At 36.1% G+C, this 16,896-nt stretch overlaps 1 long non-coding RNA gene across 1 annotated transcript in view; it reads right to left on the reverse strand.

The window, feature by feature from the left end:
• Positions 1-900: 900 nt before the first annotated feature.
• Positions 901-16,896, reverse strand: part of LOC132366369 (uncharacterized) — a 195,969-nt gene continuing 179,973 nt past the window's right edge. The window contains exon 4 of the long non-coding RNA XR_009503433.1: positions 901-1,007. This is a non-coding gene — a long non-coding RNA (uncharacterized LOC132366369). The remainder of the gene's footprint in view (positions 1,008-16,896) is intronic.

A 16,896-nucleotide genomic window follows, 5' to 3' on the forward strand; every position in this document is an offset into this window, starting at 1 on the left:
AAAGGAAGTTTAAATGATCCATACTCAATTGGGGTGGGTGAAAACGGCTCTGGTGTCGAAGGGCAACAGGTTGCTAATAAATACAATAGTTTAGGAAAGTGCTGTTTCTGTCATGGAAAAACTATATTCTGGGAAAAATAATACTTCTGTAATTCATTTTTGAAAGCTATGGAGACTTCTCGGATGAAGAATGTAGTTATTAAAGGCAAAAATACACAATATGTTGTAATGAAATGTTTGTGCTTAGCACTTCATTAAGTGTTTTGTGGGCCTCTGGGGAAATTCTCTCCCACACACAGAAATAATGTTTATACATGGTGGGATCACTAGAGGGAGTGCAGAGAGCAATGCTGAAAGGAAGAACCTGCTACAACTTCCTTAGGTTCAATTTAAAGCACGAAACGAGACATTGAAAAAACGCCTAAGACTGATGAAAGAGCACACAAAATTTTACTGTGACTTTGGTTGTCTTTATATTTAATCCAAATGCTATTTTTTCTTAATTTTAAAATACAAAATTGGGGGTTTTGCTTGAAGATGGGATGATGGAGAAAACTGATTCTTCGAATTAGTTGGATTAACTGAAAAAGCATCTGATTACAAATTCTGCTGCCTAAGGTAACCAATAACACATTTAGGACTCTGAGAATTCAGAAGATTGGCAGTTTGGAGGTCTGTTGGCTGTGTTAACTTAGAGTATGTTGAAAGTGAAAATGTAAAATAGTGGTAAAGTTGCAAAGAAATTCACAAAAAATAAAATTATTGGGAGGTGGGAAAATCTATTCAGAGGAAATATACAAAAATATGAGTAACTTAAGAAAGTCTCATGAGCAAAGGATCTTTAATCAAGAAAAGTAAATCATGTGACAAAAAGCAAACTATGGAAGTTCTTGCCTGTATACACTTTTGTTTTGTACACTCTGTGGGCTCCATCTTCTCAGCAGTGCTTTTTTTAGGAAGAATGTGTCCGTTTGTCTAGTCTAAAAGTACATACTGATGCAACATTTCTAAGGAAAACAAAACAAGGAAATGTAAAAGGGAATCACACTCCAAAAAAAAAAAAAAATCAGGAGATAAATATTAAAGACCACCAGGTAAAGAGTGCTAACATCAAGATTCTTTTAAAAATACTGTATGAGATTTTCAAGGAAGCATTCCTTTGCCTCAAGAATTTTTTTTCCCCTCCAGAAGTATGTTAACCTTAATGGCTTTCCCTAGAGCTAGAATTTCAATTAGTTGCTTTACTACTGCGACTCTAGTCACATAAAAAAGTGGTTTCTCTCCAAGATTCGTGTTCCAAGCCATATTGGAACATCTGAGTTGAATTTAATTTTTTTTTTAATTTCCAAGCTTCTGTATAATAGTAAGATGCTAGTTATAGGAAAGATACAACTTAAACTTGGAAAAACATAGCCTTGAGTTTCCCTCTTGTTAATAAAAATACATGTTATATAAATAGGTTCATTAATTGAAGTCAAAAATGTTACTAAAAATACAAGAAATATATCAGAACTCAGAAAGTATGATGCCAACGTGTGACAAAACTCTCAGTTTCTATAATCATTTTTATCTGCTGAATTTTATAATTTAATGCATTATACTATATTAGGAGTTATGACAATATAATAACAAAATTATATTATATTATGCTCTATTATACATAATAGGCATTATGATAATAAGTTTGAAAAACTAAAAAAAATAAGCCTTTTGAAGCATTCACATACTGAAGATAACAAATGGTACAATATCAAATAGTGTGTTCCTAATCAATATTTTTCAGAATAATGATCAGCATGACAATAATATTGTCAATATTAAGTGACAATAATATGTAAATGGGCCTTTTCACAGTTCTCTTGAAATACACAAGAACATCATCCCTGAGGACATTCAGAATAAAACACAAGTGACAGATAAATAACTAATGAAAACTTCAAAGATCTGTAAAAGAGCTAAGAAAGTGACAAGAGTTCAAATAGAGTTTATTCTCTTGACTGCAACTTGTACTTCAGTTCTTTAGGTAATTTTAACACCTTTTTGTTTCTTTAAAAGACATATAAGGTCTAATTTCAGATTACCTAAATTACCTAAACAAAGGTCAAAATATTTTTTTTAAATAATTCTTTTCATCACAAGAAAAAATATTTTTTGTAACTATGTGAGGTGATGGATGTTAGCTAAATTTATTGTGGTTATTATTTTGTAATATAGACATCTATCAAATCATTAGGTTGTACCTCTAAAACTAATACAGTGTTACATGTCAATTATATCTCAGTAAAACTGAGAAAAAAATTAGAATCCTATTACAAAATTGTCCCTCAACATATGAGCTATTAAGGCTGCAGTATGGTGTCTCGTCACCCTTTCCTCCCAAGCAGTTTCTATCTTCTTTCTTAACTTTATTTGTATATTAAGCCTGGGGAGGTGTTGGTGTTAGTGGTTGGACTTCTTGATATATGCATCAATCTGGGTTCAGTTAGGAAGACAGAAATCACTCTAGGTGTTTCCAGTGGAGAATTTAATGTAAGACATTCACTACACAGGTGATAGAAAGTAACCAACAAGGGGGTGGTGAGACAACTCAGCAATTAGTAACAGCCACAAGCTGTTATCAGCCTTAGAGATAAAAGGACAAAGAGAAGAGGTAGTGCTGTCAGAAGCCAGAAGGTGGGACCTTTGAGCAAGAACTATAACATGGCAGAGGCTGTCCAGTAGGAACTGGGGTCATGTAGGGAGAGTTTGTCCAGCTGATTTGGAGCCATGGAGGACATGCAGCTATTGCTGAAGATGCAGCAGTGTCAAGAAAGAAGAAATACCCTGGATTTTCCCTTTCTCTAAATCTCAGCTGTTGTCTCCCATTGCCCATGGCTACTTGGAAGCCAGAAGGAAGGAAATCTGAGAAATGTAATTCTTGACCACAAGAACAGAGAATAAGGATGATCAGGGCAAGGAACAGATCTGAGAGCACAAATGGCAAGAATGTTTCCAAACCAGCCTGGTAACTAACTGCCTATTGCAAATGTCCTGGTTCACGTCATCACTTTTACCTGGTATCTGTCAATAAAACTCTGTAGAGTTCTTTTTGTCTTTAGTTTTTGCCTCCTTCCAATCGCTCCATACTTTGCCCAGAATAGTTTTTCTAAGAGGGAAACCTGATACAGGGCACTCTCTGGCTCTATCTTGTTCAATGATCCCCATGGTCAATAGACTAATATCTAAACTCCGTTAGATGATGTCCTTCTCCCTAATTAACTCTCATCTTCAATTATGTAATTTACATCCAGAATACTGAACTGCTTGTGATTTACAGAACATTCCATACTGTCATGCCTTCCCATATTTGTCTCCTAGGGAAACAACTACTTAACCAATGTGAGGTAGTGGTTATGAGCAGACTGCCTTGGTTTGAACCCAGGCACCAGTGCTTACTAGCTATATGAACTTGGTCAAGTTACTTAAACTTCCTGTGACTTAGCTTCCTCACCTGTAAATTGAGGATAATAATAGAACCTACTTCATACAGTTGCCTTGAAGACTAAAGGAAAGTTAATATATGTAAAGCACTTATAACTGTGACTGGCATAAATATATGTTATTATGATTATTATCATTTTATTATTCTTTAAGACCCAACTTAATTAGTACCACTTCTGTGAATGCCTCTCTTAGAAAGAGATAAGTAATATTTTCTTCTTCTCCTCTGGACTTACTGCACATCTCTAATCATTTTATGGTCTGTGTGTATGTTGGTCTTCAACAGCAGTGGATAGACAGTTTGAGGGCAGGGTCTGAGCCCTTCTATCTTGGTACACCAGGTCTTCTGCAGGGCCTGATCCAAGTAGACATTAATAATAATGATAACAATAGACATACATCTGTCATGGAAAGGAAATTTCTAAACAATATAATCTGAATAAAACAGGATAAGAATAAACTTAAATTTAATGAAAATAGTGTCTTGGGATCTTTAGATAAATAGAAACAGTGGAACTTTTGTCTTTATGATTCTCCAGAAAAAAAAGTAAATATTCCTTTATGGCAGGTTTTGCAATACTCATATCAGACAAAGTAAACTTTAAACCAAAGGCTATAACAAAAGACAAAGAAGGCCATTATATAATGTTATAGTGATCAACATAAGAAGAGGATATTACACTTGTTAACATATATGCACCCAATACAGGATCACCTAAATACATAAAGCAAATACTAACAGGGAGAAATTGACAATAATACAATGATAGTAGGGGACTTTAACACTGTACTTATATCACTGGATAGATCATCCAGATAGAAAATCAATAAGGCAACATTGGTCTTAAGTGACACAATAGACCAGTTGGACTTAATATATATCTACAATATATTACATCCCCAAACAGTAAAATACACATTCTTTTCAAGTACACATGGAGCATTCTCCAGTATAGATCACACACTAAGCCACAAAACAAGTCTCAGTAAACTTAAGAGGATAGAAATTATATCAACCATTTTTTCTAACCACAATGGTATAAAGCTAGAAATCAATTACAGAAGGGAAAATGGGAAACGAACAAACACATGGAGAATAAACAACATGCTACTAAAAAACTAAAAAATAGTCAATGAATAAATCAAAGAGGATATCAGAAAATACCTTGAGACAAATGAAAATGGAAACACAACAGTCCAAAATCTATGGGATGCAACAAAATTCTAAAAGTGAAATTTACAGTGTTACAGGTCTTCCTCAAGAAACAAGTAAAATCTCAAATAGACAAGACAACCTACAAATCTAAAGGAATACGAAAAAGAAAAACAAACAGAACCAAAGTCAGCAGAGTAAGGAAATAATACATATCAGAGAGGAAATAAATAAAATAGAGATTAAAAAAAAAAGAAAAGATCAATGAAACCAAGAGCAGGTTTTTTTGAAAAGATAAACAAAACTGATTAACCTTTAGCTAGGCTCACCAAGAAGAGAGGACCCAAATAAACAATAAGAAATGAAAGAGGAGAAATAGCAACCAATACCACAGAGATATAAAATATCATAAGAGAATACTATGAAAAGTTTTATGCCAACAAATTGGACAAACTAGAAGATATGGACAAATTTCTAGAAACATGCAAACTTCCAAGATTGAATCAAGAAGAAACAGGCAATTTGAACAGACTGATCACTAGTAGTGAAACTGAATTTGTAATAATAAAAAAAAACTCCCAGCAAACAAAAATCTAGGACTGGATGACTTCACATGGGAATTCTACAAAATTATGAAGAAGAGCTACTACCTATCCTTCTCAAACTATTCCAAAAAATTGAAGAGGGCAGAACACTCCTAATGCATTTTATGAGGCCACCATTATCCTGATGCCAAAACCAGAAAAAGATATTACAAAAAAGGGAAAAATTACAGGCCAATGTCTTCGATAAATATTGATGCAAAAGTCCCCACCAGATATTAGCAAACCAAATCCAACAATATGTAAAGGGGATTATACATAATGATCAAGTTGGATTTATTCCAGGGACACAAGAATGGTTCAATATTTGCAAATCAATCTACATGAAACATCACATAAACAAAAGGAAGTATAAAAATCACATGATCATCCCAATAAATGCAGAAAATGCATCTGACAAAATTCAACATCCATTCATGATAAAAAAATCTCAAAAATGTGAGTACAGAGGGAACAAATCTCAACATAATAAAAGCCATTTATGACAAACACACTGGTAACATCATACTCAACAGTGAAAAGCTGATAACCCTTTCCCTAAATTCAGGAATAAGACAAGGATGCCCACTCTCACCACTTCTATTCAATTGGAAGTCCCAGCCACAGCAATCAGACAAGAAAAATAATAAAAGGCATCCAAATTGGAAGGGAAGAACTAACACTGTTAATATTTGCAGATGACATGATACTTTATATAGAAAACACTACAGTCTACACCCAAAAATTATTAGAACTAGTAAATAAATTCAGCAAAGTTGCAGAATTCAAGATTAATAGAGAAATTTGTTGCTTTTCTATACACTAATAATGAACAATCAGAAATAGAAAGTAAAAAAAAAAATCCTGTTTAAAATCTCATCAAAAATAAAACACCCAGGAATAAACTCAACCAAGGAGGTGAAAGACTTATACCCTAAAAACTATAAAACATTAATGAAGGAAATTGAAGCTGATTCAAAGAAATTGAAAAGATATCTTGTGCTCTTGAATTGGAAGAACTAATATTGTTTAAAAGGCCATACTACCCCAAAAACACTACAGATTTAATTCAATCTCTATCAAAATACCCATTTTTCAGAGAACTGAAACAAATACTCCTAAAATGTATATGGCAACACGCACAAAAAACCCAAACTGCCAAAGCAATCTTGAGGAAAAAAGAACAAAGCTGGAGGTATCACCCTCCCTGACTTCCTTCTATACTACAAAGCTACAGTAATCAAAACAGTATGGTACTGGTGCAAAAACAGACACATAGATCAATAGAACAGAATAGAAATCCCAGAAATAACCTCATGTACCTATGGCAAATTAATCTATGACAAAGGAAGCGAGAATATACAATGGAGAAAAGAGAGTCTCTTCAATAAGCAGTACTGGGAAAACAGGACAGCTACATGTGAAACAGTGAGTTTCGAACATTTCCTCACAATATATACAAAAATAAAATCAAAATGGATTAAAGACCTAAATGTAAGACCTGAAACCATAAAACTCCTAGAAGAGAACATAGGTGGAGCACACTTTGACATAAATTGCAACAATATATTTTTTGGATCTGTTCCAAAGGCAAAAGAAATAAAAACAAAAATAAATGAATGGGACCTAATTAAACTTAAAAGTTTTTTCACAGCAAATGAAACCATCAACAAAATGAAAAGACAACCTACTGAATAGGAGAAAGTAGTTGCAAATGATATGACAAAAAAGGGGTTAATATCAAAATTGAACAATCAGTTAATACCACTGAACATCGAAAAAACAAACATCCCAATCAAAAAATGTGCAGAAGACATAAGTACACAGTTCTCCACAGAAGACATACAGATGGCTAACAGGCACAAGAAAATATGCTCAACATTGCTAATTAGTAGAGAAATGAAAATCAAAACAGCGAGGTATCACCTTACATCAGTCAGAATGACTATCATCAAAAAGTCTACAAATAACAAGTGTTGACGAGGATGTGGAGAAAATGGAAACTTTTTACACTGCAGGTGGAAATGTAAATTGGTATAGCCACTATGGAGAACAGCATGGAGGTTCCTCAAAAAACTAAAAATTGAACTACCAGGGGCGAGACCTTCAAAACGGCAGAGGAGTAAGACGTGGAGATCACCTTCCTCCACACAAATACGTTGGAAATACATCTACATGTGGAACAACTCCTACAGAACACCTACTGAATGCTGGCAGAAGATCTCAGACTTCCCAAAAGTCAAGAAACTCCCCACGTACCTGGGTAGGGCAAAAGAGAAAAGAAAAAACAGAGACAAAAGAATAGGGATGGGACCCGCACCTCTGGGAGGGAGCTGTGAGGAGGAAAAGTTTCCACACAGTAGGAAGCCCCTTCACTGGTGGAGAGAGGAGGTCACGGGGGGAAGCTTCGGAGCCACGGAGGACAGCGCAGCAACAGGGGTGTTGGGCAAAGCGGAGAGATTCCCGCACAGAGGATCAGTGCTGACCAGCACTCACCAGCCTGAGAGGCTTGTCTGCTCACCTGCCAGGACAGGTGGGGGCTGGGAGCTGAGGCTCTGGCTTCGGAGGTCAGATCCCAGGGAGAGGACTGGGGTTGGCTGCGTGAACAGAGCCTGAAGGGGGCTAGTGCGCCACAGCTAGCCAGGAGGGAGTCGGGGAAAAGTCTGGAACTGCCTAAGAGGCAAGAGATCATTGTTTCCGGGTGCACGAGGAGAGGGGATTCAGAGCACCGCCTAAATGGGCTCCAGAGACAGGCATGAGATGCTAAGGCTGCTGCTGCAGCCACAAAGAAGGCTGTCTGCAAGCGCAGGACACTATCCACACCTCCCCTCCTAGGAACCTGTGCAGACCGCCACTGCCAGTGTCCTGTGATCCAAGGACAACTTCCCCAGGAGAACACACGGCGCACCTCAGGCTGTTGCAATGTCACGCTGGCCTCTGCCACTGCAGGTTCACCCCGCATTCTGTACCCCTCCCTCCCCCCAGCCTGAGTGAGCCAGAGCCCCCTAATCAGCTGCTACTTTAACCACATCCTGTCTGAGTGGGAACAGATGCCTTCAAGCGACCTGCACATTGAAGCAGGGCCAAATCAAAAGCTGAACCCCAGGAGCTGTGTGAACAAAGAAGAGAAAGGGAAATTTCTCCCAGCAGCCTCAGGAGCAGCAGATTAAATCTCCACAATCAACTTGATGTACCTGCATCTGTGGAATACCTGAATAGACAATGAATAATCCCAAAAATGAGGTAGTGGACTTTGGGAGTAACGGTAGACTTGGGGTTTGCTTTCTGCAGCTAATTTTTTTCATGTTTTATGTTTATCTTAGTTTAGTATTTAGAGTATATTATCATTGGTAGATTTGTTTATTGATTTGGTTGCTGTCTTCCTCATTTTTTTAATATGGATATATATATTTTTTCCTTTTTCTCTTTTTGTGATTATGTATGGGTATGCTTCTTTGTGTGATTTTGTCTGTATAGCTTTGCTTTTACCATTTGTGCTAGGGTTCTGTCTGTCCATTTGTTTGTTTGTTTGTCTGTTTTTGTTTTTTATTTTGTTTTAGTACAGTTTTAACTGCTTGTTATCATTGGTGGATTTGTTTTGTGGTTTGGTTGCTCTCTTCTTTCTTTCTTTCTTTCCTTTTTTTATTTTTTTTAATTACCTCTGAATTTTTTTATTTCTAATAATTATTTTTTATCTTAATAACTTTATTTTACTTTATTTCATTAATTTATTATTATTATTTTTTCTCCCTTTTCTTCTGAGCTGTGTGGCTACAGAGTCTTGGTGCTCCAGACGGGTGTCAGGTCTGTGCCTCTGAGGTGGGATAGACGAGGTCAGGACATTGGTCCACCAGAGATCTCCTGGCTCCATGTAACATCAAATGACGAAAACTCTCCCAGAGATCTCCATCTCAACGCTAAGACCCAGCTCCACTCAATAACCAGCAAACTACAGTGCTGGACACCCTATGCCAAACAAGTAGCAATACAGGAACACAACCACACCCATTAGCAGAGAGGCTGCCTAAAATCATAATAAGGTCACAGACACCCCAAAACACACCACCAGATGCAGTCCTGCCCACCAGAAAGACAAGATCCAGCCTCATCCACCACAACACAAGCAGTAGTCTGCTCCACCAGGAAGCCTACAAAAACCGCTGAACAAACCTTAGCCACTGGGGGCAGACTCCAAAAACAAGAATAACTATGAACCTGCAGCCTGCGAAAAGGAGTCCCCAAACACAGTAAGGTAAGCAAAATGAGAAGACAGAAAAGCACACAGCAGATGAAGGAGCAAGGTAAAAACCCAGCAGACTAAACAAATGAAGAGGAAATACATACTCGACCTGAAAAAAAAATCAAACAAATGATAGTAAAGATGAGCCAAAATCTTGTAAATAGCATGGAGAAAATATAAGAAGCATTTAACAAGGACCTAAAAGAACTAAACAGTAAACAAACAATGATGAACAACACAATAAATGAAATTAAAAATTCTCTAGAAGGAATCAAGAGCAGAATAACTGAGGCAGAGAATGGATAAGTGACAGGGAAGCTAAAAGGGTAGAAATAACTAATGCAGAGCAGAATAAAGAAAAAAGAATGAAAAGAATTGAGGACAGTCTCAGAGACCTTTGGGACAACATTAAACACACCAACATTCGAATTATAGGGGTCCCAGAAGAAGAAGAGAAAAAGTAAGGGTATGAGAAAATATTTGAAGAGATTATAGTTGACAACTTCCCTAATATGGGAAAGGAAATAGTCAGTCAAGTCCAGGAAGCCCAGAGAGTCCCATATAGGCTAAATCCAAGGAAAAACATGCCAAGACAAATATAAACCAAACTATCAAAAATTAAATACGAAGAAAAAATATTAAAAGCAGCAAGGGAAAAAACAACAAATAACATACAAGGAAATCCCCATAAGGTTAACAGCTGATCTTTCAGCAGGAACTCTGCAAGTGAGAAGAGAGTGGGAAGACATATTTAAAGTAATGAAAGGGAAAAACCTACAACCAAAATTTCTCTACCCAGCAAGGATCTCATTCAGATTCAATGGAGAAATTAAAACTTTTACAGACAAGCAAAAGTTAAGAGAATTCAGCACCACCAAACCAGCTTTACAACAAATGCAAAGGGAACTTCTCTAGGCAGGAAACACAAGAGAAGGAAAAGACCTACAATAACAAACCCAAGACAATTAAGAAAATGGTAATAGGAACATACATATCGACAATTACTTTAAATGTAAATGGATTAAATGCTCCAACCAAAAGACATAGACTGGCTGAATGGACACAAAAACAAGACCCATAAATATGCTCTTTACAAGAGACCCACTTCAGACTTAGGGACATATACAGACTGAAAGTGAAGGGATGGAAAAAGATATTCCATGCAAATGGAAATCAAAAGAAAGCTGGAATAGAAATTCTCATATAAGACAAAACAGACTTTAAAATAAAGACTATTACAAGAGACAAAGAAGGACATTACATAATGATCAAGGGATCAATCCAAGAAGAAGATATAACAATTGTAAATATTTATGCACCCAACATAGGAGCACCTCAATACATAAGGCAAATGCTAACAGCCATAAAAGGGGAAATTGACAGTAAGACAATCATAGTAGGGGACTTTAACACTCCACTTTCATCAATGGACAGATCATACAAAATGAAAATAAATAAGGAAACCAAGCTTTAAATGATATTTTAAACACAATGGACTTAATTGACATTTATAGGACATTCCATCCAAAAACAACAGAATACACTTTCTTCTCAAGTGCTCATGGAACATTCTCCAGGATAGATCATACCTTGGGTCACAAACTAAGCATTGATAAATTTAAGAAAATTGAAATAGTATCAAGTATCTTTTCTTACCACAACGCTATGGGACTAGATATCAATTACAGGAAAAAATCTGCAAAAAATACAAACACATGGAGGCTAAACAATACACTACGTAATAACCAAGAAATCAAAGGTGAAATCAAAAAATACCTAGAAACAAATGACATTGAAAACATGACGACCCAAAACCTATGGGATGTAGCAAAAGCAGTTCTAAGAGGGAAGTTTATAGCAATACAATCCTATCTCAAGGAACGAGAAACATCTCAAATAAACAACCTAACCTTACACCTAAAGCAATTAGAAAAAGAAGAATAAAGAAACCACAAAATTAGCAGAAGGAAAGAAATCATAAAGATCAGATCAGAAATAAATGAAAAAGAAATGAAGGAAACAATAGCAAAGATCAATAAAACTAAAAGCTGGTTCTTTGAGAAGATAAACAAAATTGACAAACCATTAGCCAGACTCATCAAGAAAAAAAGAGAGAAGACTCAAAACAATAGAATTACAAATGAAAAAGGAGAAGTAACAACAGACACTGCAGAAATACAAAGGATCATGAGAGATTACTACAAGCAAATTGATGCCAATAAAATGGACAACCTGGAAAAAATGGACAAATTCTTAGAAAAGCACAACCTTCTGAGATTGAACTAGGAAGAAATAGAAAATATAAACAGACCAATCACAAGCACTGAAATTGAGACTGTGATGAAAAATCTCCCAACAAACAAAAGCCCAGGACCAGATGGCTTCACAGGCAAATTCTATCAAACATTTAGAGAAGAGCTAACACCTATCCTTCTCAAACTCTTCCAAAATATAGCAGAGGGAGGAACACTCCCCAACTCATTCTATGAGGCCACAATCACCCTGATTCCAAAACCAAAGATGTCACAAAGAAGGAAAGCTACAGGACAATATCACTGTTGATCATAGATGCAAAACTCCTCAACAAAATACTAGCAAACAGAATCCAACAGCACATTAAAAGGATCAAACACCATGATCAAGGGGGGTTTAATCCCAGGAATGCAAGGATTCTTCAATATTTGCAAGTCAATAAATGTGAGAAACCATATTAACAAATTGAAGGAGAAAAACCATATGATCATCTCAATAGTGGCAGAAAAAGTTTTTGACAAAATTCGACACCCATTTATGATAAAAACCCTCCAGAAAGTAGGCATAGAAGGAACTTACCTCAACATAATAAAGGCCATATATGACAAACCCACAGCCAACATCATTCTCAATGGTGAAAAATTGAAACCATTTCCTGTAAGATCAGGAACAAAACAAGGTTGTCCACTCTCACGACTACTATTCAACATAGTTTCGGAAGTTTTAGCCACAGCAATCAGAGAAGAAAAAGAAATAAAAGGCATCAAAATTGGAAAAGAAGAAGTAAAACTGTCACTGTTTGCAGATGACATGATACTATATGTAGCGAACCCTAAAGATGCTACCAGTAAACTACTAGAGCTTATCAATGAATTTGGTAAAGTTAGCAGGATACAAAATTAATATACAGAAATCTCTTGCATTCCTATACACTAATGATGAAAAATCTGAAAAAGAAATTAAGGAAACACTCCCATTTACCATTGCAACATAAAGAATAAAATATCTAGGAATAAACCTATCTAAGGAGACAAAAGACCTGTACTCAGAAAACTATAAGACACTGATGAAAGAAATTAAACATGATACAAACAGATGGAGACATATACTATGTTCTTGAATTGGAAGAATCAACATTGTGAAAATGAGTATACTACCCAAAGCAATCTACACATTCAGTGCAATCCCTATAAAACTACCAATGGCATTTTTCACAGAACTAGAACAAAAAATTTCACAATTTCTATGGAAACACAAAAGACCCCGAGTAGCCGAAGTAATCTTCAGAAAGAAAAAGGGAGCTGGAGGAATCAGGCTCCCGGACTTCAGACTATACTACAAACTTACAGTATCAAGACAATATGGTACTGGCACAAAAACAGAAGTATAGATCAATCGAAGAGGATAGAAAGCCCAGTGATAAACCCATGCACATATGGTCACTTTATCTTTGATAAAGGAGGCAAGAATATACTGTGGAGAAAAGACAGCCTCTTCAATAAGTGGTGCTGGGAAAACTGGACTGCTACATGTAAAAGAATGAAATTAGGAGACTCCCATCAAGCCTCTTAGATAGCCTCAACCACCAGAGGGCAGACAGCAGAAGCAAGAAAAACTACAATCCTGCAGCATATGGACCACAAACCACAGTTACAGAAAGATAGACAAGATGAAAAGGCAGAGGGCTATGTACCAGATGAAGGAACAAGAAAAAACCCCAGAAAAACAGCTAAATGAAGTGGAGATAGGCAACCTTCCAGAAAAAGAATTCAGAATAATGATAGTGAAGATGATCCAGGACCTCGGAATAAGAATGGAGGCAAAGATTGAAAAGATGCAAGAAATTATTAACAAAGACCTAGAAGAATTAAAGAACAAACAAACAGAGATGACCAATACAATAACTGAAATGAAAACTACACTAGAAGGAATCAATAGCAGAATAACTGAGGCAGAAGAACGGATAAGTGACCTGGAAGACAGAATGGTGGAATTCACTGCTGCGGAACAGACTAAAGAAAAAAGAATGAAAAGAAATGAAGACAGCCTAAGAGACCTCTGGGACAACATTAAACGCAACAACATTCGCATTATAGGGGTCCCAGAAGGTGAAGAGAGAGAGAAAGGACCAGAGAAAATATTTGAAGATATTATAGTCAAAAACTTCCCTAACATGGGAAAGGAAATAGCCACCCAAGTCCAGGAAGCACAGAGAGTCCCATACAGGATAAACTGAAGGAGAAACATGCCGAGACACATAGTAATCAAAGTGGCAAAAATTAAAGACAAAGAAAAATTATTGAAAGCAGCAAGGGAAAAATGACAAATAACATACAAGGGAACTCCCATAAGGTTAACAGCTGATTTCTCAGCAGAAACTCTGCAAGCCAGAAGGGAGTGGCATGATATACTTAAAGTGATGAAAGGGAAGGACCTACAATGAAGATTGTTCTACCCGGCAAGGATCTCATTTAGATTTGATGGAGAAATCAAAAGCTTTACAGACAAGCAAAAGCTAAGAGAATTCAGCACCACCAAACCAGCTCTACAACAAATGCTAAGGGAACTTCTGTAAGTGGGAAACACAAGAGAAGAAAAGAACCTACAAAAACAAACACAAAACAATTAAGAAAATGGTCATAGGAACATACATATTGATAATTACCTTAAACGTGAATGGATTAAATGCTCCAACCAAAAGACACAGACTGGCTGAATGGATACAAAAACAAGACCCATAAATATGCCATCTACAAGAGACCCACTTTAGACCTAGGGACTCATACAGACTGAAAGTGAGGGGATGGAAAAAGATATTCCATGCAAATGGAAATCAAAAGAAAGCTGGAGTAGCTATACTCATATCAGATAAAATAGACTTTAAAGCACAGAATGTTACAAGAGACAAAGAAGGACACTACATAATGATCAAGGGATCAATCCAAGAAGAAGATATAACAATTATAAATATATATGCACCCAACATAGGAGCACCTCAGTACATAAGGCAACTGCTAACAGCTATAAAAGAGGAAATCGACAGTAACACAATAATAGTGGGGGACTTTAACACCTCACTTACACCAATGGACAGATCATCCAAAATGAAAATAAATAAGGAAACAGAAGCTTTCAATGACACAATAGACCAGATAGATTTAATTGATATTTATAGGACATTCCATCCAAAAACAGCTGATTACACGTTCTTCTCAAGTGCGCACGGAACATTCTCCAGGATAGATCACATCTTGGGTCACAAATCAAGCCTCAGTAAATTTAAGAAAATTGAAATCATATCAAGCATCTTTTCTGACCACAACGCTATGAGATTAGAAATGAATTACAGGGGAAAAAACGTAAAAAACACATACACATGGAGGCTAAACAATACGTAACTAAATAACCAAGAGATCACTGAAGAAATCAAAGAGGAAATCAAAAAATACCTAGAGACAAATGACAATAAAACATGACGATCCAAAACCTATGGGATGCAGCAAAAGCAGTTCTAAGAGGGAAGTTTATAGCTATAAAGCCTACCTAAAGAAACAAGAAAAATCTCAAGTAAACAATCTAATCTTTCACCTAAAGCAACTAGAGAAAGAAGAACAAACAAAACCCAAAGTTAGCAGAAGGAAAGAAATCATGAAGATCAGAGCGGAAATAAATGAAATAGAAACAAAGAAAACAATAGCAAAGATCAATAAAACTAAAAGCTGGTTCTTTGAGAAGATAAACAAAATTGATAAGCCATTAGCCAGACTCATCAAGAAAAAGAGGGAGAGGACTCAAATCAATAAAATCAGAAATGAAAAAGGAGAAGTTACAACAGACACCACAGAAATACAAAGCATTCTAAGAGACTGCTACAAGCAACTCTATGCCAATAAAATGGACAACCTGGAAGAAATGGACAAATTCTTAGAAAGGTATAATCTTCCAAGACTGAACCAGGAAGAAACAGAAAATATGAACAGACCAATCACAAGTAATGAAATTGAAACTGTGATTAAAAATCTTCCAACAAACAAAAGCCCAGAACCAGATGGCTTCACAGGTGAATTCTATCAAACATTTAGAGAAGAGCTAACACCCACCCTTCTGAAACTCTTCCAAAAAATTGCAGAGGAAGGAACACTCCCAAACTCATTCTATGAGGTCACCATCACCCTGATACCAAAACCAGACAAAGATACTACAAAAAAAGAAAATTACAGACCAATATCACTGATGAATATAGATGCAAAAATCCTCAACAAAATACTAGCAAACAGAATCCAACAACACATTAAAAGGATCATACCCCACGATCAAGTGGGATTTATCCCAGGTATGCAAGGATTCCTCAACATACACAAGTCAATCAATGTGATACACCATATTAACAAATTGAAGAATAAAAACCATATGATCATCTCAATAGATGCAGAGAAAGCTTTTGACAAAATTCAACACCCATTTATGATAAAAACTCTCCAGAAAGTGGGCATAGAGGGAACCTACCTCAACATAATAAAGGCCATATAAGACAAACCCACAGCAAACATCATTCTTAATGGTGAAAAACTGAAAGCATTTCCTCTAAGATCAGGAACGAGACAACGATATCCACTCTCACCGTTATTATTCAACATAGTTTTGGAAGTCCTAGCCATGGCAATCAGAGAAGAAAAAGAAATAAAAGGAATACAAATTGGAAAGGAAGAAGTAAAACTGTCACTGTTTGCAGATGACATGATACTATACATAGAGAATCCTAAAACTGCCACCAGAAAACTGCTAGAGCTAATTAATGAATTTGGTAAAGTTGCAGGATACAAAACTAATGCACAGAAATCTCTTGCATTCCTATACACTAATGATGAAAAATCTGAAAGAGAAATTAAGGAATCACTCCCATTTACCATTGCAACAAAAAGAATAAAATACCTAGGAATAAACCTACCTAAGGAGACAAAAGACTTGTATGCAGAAAACTATAAGACACTGATGAACGAAATTAAAGATGATACCAGCAAATGGAGAGATATACCTTGTTCTTGGATTGGAAGAATCAATATTGTGAAAATGACTATATTACCCAAAGCAATCTACAGATTCAATGCAATCCCTATCAAATTATCAATGGCATTTTTTACGGAACTAGAACAAATCATCTTAAAATTTGTATGGAGACACAAAAGACC

The sequence above is a fragment of the Balaenoptera ricei genome, chromosome 5, assembly GCF_028023285.1.
Source record: "Balaenoptera ricei isolate mBalRic1 chromosome 5, mBalRic1.hap2, whole genome shotgun sequence".
Taxonomy (NCBI): domain Eukaryota; kingdom Metazoa; phylum Chordata; class Mammalia; order Artiodactyla; family Balaenopteridae; genus Balaenoptera; species Balaenoptera ricei.